The sequence below is a fragment of the Cyprinus carpio genome, chromosome A20 (assembly GCF_018340385.1).
Source record: "Cyprinus carpio isolate SPL01 chromosome A20, ASM1834038v1, whole genome shotgun sequence".
Taxonomy (NCBI): domain Eukaryota; kingdom Metazoa; phylum Chordata; class Actinopteri; order Cypriniformes; family Cyprinidae; genus Cyprinus; species Cyprinus carpio.
In genome coordinates, this window is record NC_056591.1 from 10348049 (window position 1) to 10355612 (window position 7564).

Consider the following 7564-nt stretch of genomic DNA (forward strand, 5'->3'; position numbering starts at 1 on the left):
AGGCTAATTGCATTGTCTGTTGGCATAGAAAGAGAACATCATTAGTGTCTTTAAGTGTAATCATTCTCAAGAGTGAGTATGAGCTACCACAAACAAAAACACACACACACACACACACACACACACACAACACACACACACACATAACTGCATTCCTCAGCCATCCTTCAATCACTCTCGGGCCTTTTTTTCTTCAAGGATCTGTATTCATTTGGATGCATCTTCCTTCTTGTTATTAGACACCCTGGCCTAAGCATGAAATGGTTTTCTGCCTGTATGTTATTCCCCCTGTTTCAATGCTAACACAGCCTGCTTTTGGTCAGCTGGAAATGAGCCAGTCTGTTTTCTTCTTTGTGCATTAATATATGGCATGAGATTGTGATTTGTATTGGTGGGGTGGTTAATGCTGATTTGTACTTCTCCAATAACCAATCTGTACACACATTTGTACCCAAATATGCATTTATAGGGTCGGAGTTTGGTTTGCTTGCTTTGTTTATCTTTGTTTTTGTGTGTTGCTTTGTTTAGCTTTGATATGCTTCCGGTTTACTGCTTCGGCTAGTTTTTATTTGTTTTTCTTTGATTTGCTTTGCTTTGTGTTTTGTTTTGCTTTGAATTTTTCATTTTTTGATAAATCTGAAATATTTTTTAGTTTCATTGTAATTTCTATGGACAACAATCATTTCTATGGAGTTGGTCAAGGATCGAGCTGTTGGGTACCACATGTTGGGGCATGGCTGGTGATTGTTGGCTTAGTAACTAGCCATTCAACTGAATCATTAATACAGGACCCGATTCTGTGTTACAGACACATAACGAAAACGAATGTAAGCCTGATCCATAGAAAATTCAACACTGTAGTGCTATGATGTGTTTATCTAGTTCATGTGGCATCATGCTTTCCTGACATTGCTGAACCCCCCCAAATAGTGGAGAACACAATGCGGAGAGCTAAGGTATGTCTTAATTCTGTTGAACTAAGCACACCAAAACAGTAACCGCACAAAGCTAACGCCTGAAAAGCAATATACTATATACAGGTTATATTGCATTTACCTTGTTTTTTGTTTTCACTGCTGCCCCTCATCTGAGGTTTTCACGACCCTCTAAAATAAGAAGACTTCATTATATTATCCTTCTATCCTTCTATTATCCTACATTATCCTATATTATCCCTAAAATCCCTATATATTCTGATATAGTCTTCCGGTATTCATGACCCTTTGACCCATTTGCAGATGAATTCTGTCGAAATTGTCTTTGGGTCTTCCATTATTAGGAACAACTATTGCACAGGTGACCCCCTGCAAAGTTTACAAAAATCTTATTCTCGCTGGCTTACTTCGTATAGTATTTATAAATCTTGGTACTGCATTACGTTTGTATAATGCTGAAAAATCTTGAGAAATGATCTATTTTCCCATAAACGCTCTGTTGCGGTGTTAATGAAATGTTTCCTCGTCCTTTCCTTGAACAGCTGCGCCACTGAGCTTTAGTCACATCAGGACAAAATTCAAGTTCAAATCTGGAAGGCTCAAAATTAAGTGCAGATTATTCTCCAATAACCCTAAACTGTCTATCATCCAGACGTGTGTGAGTGGGATTAATCGCCAGACTCTGCAAGACTGGAACAAAGCAAACCAATACAATTATCATAGGAAAAATCTATCTTATGTTTGTGTATTTTTTTTAGTTTTATAGAGAGAGAGACGAGGACGAGTTCCTACTTGAGGATGAGAGAGAGAGCGAGCGAGAGAGGAGAGCTCAGTGGAAACATTTCAGTCTCAGTATAGGTCCAGGAAAGACACATGAGGGAGGGTTTCTGAACCTCCTCATTTAATATAATGTATTATTGAGGTTGAAGTGTGGTAAACCCACCCATGCTAATGAGCTCCCCCTCCCCCCCCTTCCCCGCCCGCATCGCATTAGCTTTGCCTTGAGGACCCTCTTCTCCTGAATTGGCACACGAGCCACATTAAAAAAATCTCCATTTCAACCCAAACTTTATTTAACATTGTGTTTTGGGCTCATTGCGAAGAAGCGATATGCTATCTGACTGCCATTTGGAATGCAGGTGAACCTTTAGTAGCTGTAGAACGAGTGAGACTTGTGTAAGTGCTAGACTAAAGACCCTCAGGCATCACAGAACTAACATATTTGAAACCGCTCTATAGGTGCAGATCCAAGCAACCGCTTCAAGCCGCCTGCAGTACTCCTTAAGCAATACTATAACAGTTCCCCCATGCTATGAGTTAGCATAAAAGCACAGTAACATCTGATGAAAAGGAGAGTGAGCCAGGGTTGTGGCTAATGTCTCCTAGATGGTTAGCGGTTGTCTAAGTGATAGAAATTCAGGAAGACACTACTTTTGGAGACAAGCACACACCGAGTTCAAAGCCTTCCACACAATACAGCCCAGGGACAGAGATTTCCATTATGTGGACTTTTCAACAACCGGATGGACTAGCCCCTAATTTCTGTTCCCTAAAGACACCACACACACAACGTAAAGCAACAAAACTATCCAATTACAGGTTCTTTGTTCTCGTTTCTGGCTCTGATTGAGGACTTTCCTAGATGTGTCCAGTTTAAATCCAGGCATCTGCAGCCATGAGGGCCTGCTCTTTTATGGGCTGAACTCAGGTTTCTGAGGTGGAGAAAGAGAGAGAGGGAACAGCTGGTCCAGATATCTACAGCTCTGTCTTCTGTAAAGGCTGTGTATATGTTAGTGAAAAAAATAGAGAATGTAGAGGATCGTGAAAATGTCGATTGTGCTCCGTCCTGTTCGTGTGGATGTCGTGCTTGTAAGGTAGCTACGTTTGAGGAGGACTGGCCTCTCCTGCCTGCAGACAAAACGGGAATCATAAAACAATCTGATCTCACAGACAGGAAAGAAGTAGAAGGAGAGAGGAGGAGAGCGCGATAACATCCAATTAAGAGGGACAAGAGAAAGTTGCAGATGGTGAAAGTGCAGGCCTCGGCGTTAGGAGGGGCCTGGGCTGCGGGGTCAACATCACTCAGCCAGTTATAGCGTTTTTCCCTTGAAAGATCGCAACAGCATCCACCGTTTTTTTTTTGCTCTTTCTGTATACCCCCATTTCATCTCCACCCAATTCACATGCATGATTTATCATCTACGGTTCAGTGGTTCTCAATGGTTTTGCCTTCAGTGATTTTGACTTGTGGACAACCCAACCACCGAGTACCAAAACATTAGGTTATGGTTTGCACTCTACCATTTTTTTTTTTTTTTAACACACTGTGTAAATAATGGTTCAGTATGCGTTAACATTGGGCTTTAAAAACTGTTAGATATCCTTAACTGAAACACACAATTTCAAAGCATTTATTATATATTAAACAAAAGACCATCATCTGCATGTTGAATAACCTCTACTGTAAAGGTGGTTGCCAATTTTTGTACTGCCTAAATAAAAAATAAATTTACTTAATAGGAGATGGTCTGGTAATGTGATTACAAGCTGATAATTTTGTCCAAACCTTGCATCCTTCATTACATGTAAATCCCAAAAATTTTATACTTAATGAATATATGGAGTTTGTGTGGAAAAAATGGGCAGGTAAATTATAGTTCACACCATGTGACTTGATGGGTTGCGTTATTTATGCGTTATTTCTAGTGTTTTTGGCAAGGATAAAGAGGGGGGAACACTGTAGCATTCTCATAATGTGTTGAGGAATGTTAAGAATAATAAATGTGGTCAAACCGCTGCTTTACTTGACAATGAGTGTAGTTCGTTATTTTAGCCATAGCTAATGAGTGCGTGTTGCAAAATTAGTCAAAGTGGTTACGAAACTCAAAAAAAAGTAACGTGACCTCCAAAATGTTAAAATTGAAGAACATTGAATAATTGTAATATAAACATCATATTGACGGTCCGTAATTAAAAGACATAAACAATAATACTTCTGACAAATGTTGTTATTGGGGCTAGAAACTGAAGGAAAAGTGTTAATGTGATCTTCACAACGGATTGGTGGTGGATATGCTGTACATGTCTTACATATTTGCAAATTTTAACAGCGATTATTCAGCCTCCTAATTTGAAGGTGCTGGCTGCTTTGGTGCCAGGCTATCAAGCACAGTACTATCAACATCAGTCCTTGTATTGTTCATTACCGTTATCAAGAGGTGCCATGATTGCAGTGCTTGAGGATCATTTTCCTTGTTAAAAGTGTAATGCTTGAAATTGCAGAGAGATGGAGATTTTTCACTTCTAGGCTGCTGCTCAGATTATGGCATAATATACTAATAGTTGGCGTCAAAAATTGAGATCACTCTCGATTAACCACGCATTACTCATTGGGAAACAGGGGACTATACATTTTTGTAGTGCACTCCGTATAGGACCTAACTTTATTGGTAAAACAGACTGTATAGTTAAAACAATTGTGGTAAACTAGGTTTTTACTTGGTCAAGAGGCATAGCTGTCTCCCCTCGCTGACGGCAGCACTCTGACCATTTGCCAACACCCATCCCACTCTCTCCTCCGTGTCTATCCTATAAAGGCATAAAAGGCAAAGAGGTACTGTCCACAAAAAAACGGGATTCAACATTTTCCAGCTCAGGATAAGCTGTTAAGAAAAAACGGTGGAGGGATGTCAAAACAGTGACTGAAAAATTAAAGTTAAATATTAATCTTTCAAAAAAATTGAATACCACTTTGGGTGACTAGACCCCCGGTACCTTACGTTCAAATTAACTTCCGCATTTGCATTTTTTGGTAACCGAGGAGCAGTTTGTAATATTAACAATTTAACTTGAGTATGTGCTGATACTAGTCGCAATCTGATCAACCAGTTAGTCTTGCTTACCGTATTTTCTTTCTCGTTTAGATATCTACCTCACTAAATAGTTAACTCCTGACTGCTTAACTTCATGGTACTAGATGATGGTTAAGCATATCTTGTTGCAGAAACTGTATAGTATAAACAGGATTCTAATTCTGTGGAACAAAAATGCTTATGTTGCATCCGGAGTTGAAGATATGAGGCACTTTAAAGTAACCATCACTTCTCCTTGACGCCAACCCTGCTCCATCATGAAAAGTGTAAAGAACAAAGAGGAAGAGATATTGTCGTTGCATTCATTTTTTTTGGGCAACACCTATTGTATTGCATCTAGTCAACTGTTTACTTAACCGTCGTTCATCAAGGATTTAAATTGCTGTTTTGAATGCAGACAGTTTTCTTTTTTTTTTTTTTGAGCTTCTACAGTTACACAACCATACGCTGTACAAGACATGTTTGCAATGATACCCAACTCCAGCAAAATTATACTGATACTGAGTGTCCAGACTTGGTTGCATCCATAGGGAACATCCTGCAAAACACAGACCGTGACATCTGGTAGCTGTTACCATCGTTATCTTGTTTTCATTAATCTTTAGGAAGCGCGCGCGTAAATTAAAAATAACAGTTAATTAAACAAAACAGCCCCATGGGTTCCATTTTATTCTGGTTTGACTTATGAGGTCAGATGGCCACCTCAACCAGTCCTAGATGTTGTTTTGCAAGTGGTAATGGTAGAAATTCCGTGCAGCATAACGGAATCGAAACCCAACACTGTTTCCAAGTATGGAATAAGTCTAAAGTAATCCAGCTTTTCAAACGTACAATGAAGGGGTCATAAATGAAATTAAAAAAGGAAAATATCTTAGGTTAAACTTGCATGCATTTTTTAAAATAATTGAAATACCTCCCCCCCCCCCCCCCCCCCCCCCTCAGTTACCTATTGCATTTGACTGTATATGTGTCAACATGTTTCAACATTATGTTTCTATAATTTTATCAGAGATCAAATCAACGAATCAGAATGTATTTTGATTATCAGGTATGAATATTTGAGGTGTGGCTAGTAGAATGTAACGCTTTGAAAGAAGTAAATTTTTTTGTATTGCATTTTTGTCCTTTTACCAAATGAGTTAAATAACTTGCAACATTGATTGTTGGATCAGTTAAATGCTTAGAAAAAACCCCACATCTGTTTGCATAATGTATTATTAGCTGAATGCTGAGAGATATTGTCATCTGTAGACGCAGTGTGATGATACTAAGGTTTATGCAGAGATTTAAGAGGTTAAGAGAGATTTGTGGAGGTGTCCCCCAGAGTGGTGCCAGTTTAGTAATTGACAACTTTTAGTGAGGTTCAGTTTTATTTTACTTAGGATTATGGGAAAAGCTTAATAATCTTTTCTATTTTATTTTATTTTATATGTTTTTGTTAAGAAGAGTAGTTTACTTCACAGAATGACAGCTGGTATCCAAACAGCTGATGGGCACCAATTTACTTCCATATTTTATATATATTATATATATATATATAATATATATATATATATACTATATATATATTCATAACTTGACCAGACTACTATTGGGGTTATAGTTACTTTTGGAAAGTGTAGTTAGTTAGGTTACAACGTTAACCATCATCAATTAAAAGTAATCCGTTATGATACAGGTTACCTATTCATAAAAGTAACGCGTATAGAGTACTCATGCGTTACCAAAATTAAAAGGCCGTTTTCATGCAGCGGCTCACACATGCACAGACACAGCCCCGGCCCCTTATTAAATGCACCTAGATAGTCGTGGACTTCCCGACACAATGAATAACCGTCAGTCATATCCGACTCATCTCTAAATTAACACTGCAGGATAACAATACAGGGAAAGAACAGTCAGCAAGATAGGCCTATTCCACAATATGTTGGCGTTTTATTTATTTTTATTATCACAGCAAATATATAAATCAAAATTGCACCCTCCCAGACCCAGCGGGTAGCCTAGGCTATGTATACTTACGGAGCACCCACAAGATAACTAATGATTACGAAGAGATACAACTCGTCCTCCTTCGCAGCAGGCTTTGTTACCCAGAGTGCTAGCTAGATTGGTGCCTTTGGATGCGAGCTGTTTTTTTTAAATTGGAGGTAGATTTGGGGCGGTCGAGTCAGAAGATTTTCACCAACGCAAGACCCGTCGCTGACATTTTAACTAGGTTTCTTTTCTTTTTCGTGGACAAAATTGATCAATAATTTGTGCCGTACTTCCATAAACCAAACGCTGTCCTCTCTGCCCTCTTGCCGGGGGTCGTTCGGAAAAAAAAAAACCCCACACACACACAGGGTCAGAGCTGATCCTCCCTGATACTCACCGGCACCCCGTCCTAAATCTGCCGCTGAACCAGGCTCCCCGATAGGAGTGGTGTGGGAGAGAGGGAGGGGGCTGGGAGACGAGTCAGGGCGGCGGGGTGCACGAGGAGACAACACCTGAAAATGGAAATGGAGCCTTCACCCTGCGCATATGTTCTTAAAAGACAAACAAACGAGAATATCAATCGGGGTAGAACAGAGTCTATCCCCATGGTGAGGACATGTCACACTGGGTCCTAGTGGCAAGCGGTAGGGAAAAGAAGAGGGAAGGAAAGGAAGAGGGAATAATAGGTGAATAAGAGGAATTAAGAAAAAGAGAGTTCTAGCCCCACCCCCGGTCTCAGTTGCCTCCAGTTCTCCCTACCACCACCTTGTGCTCGCTGTT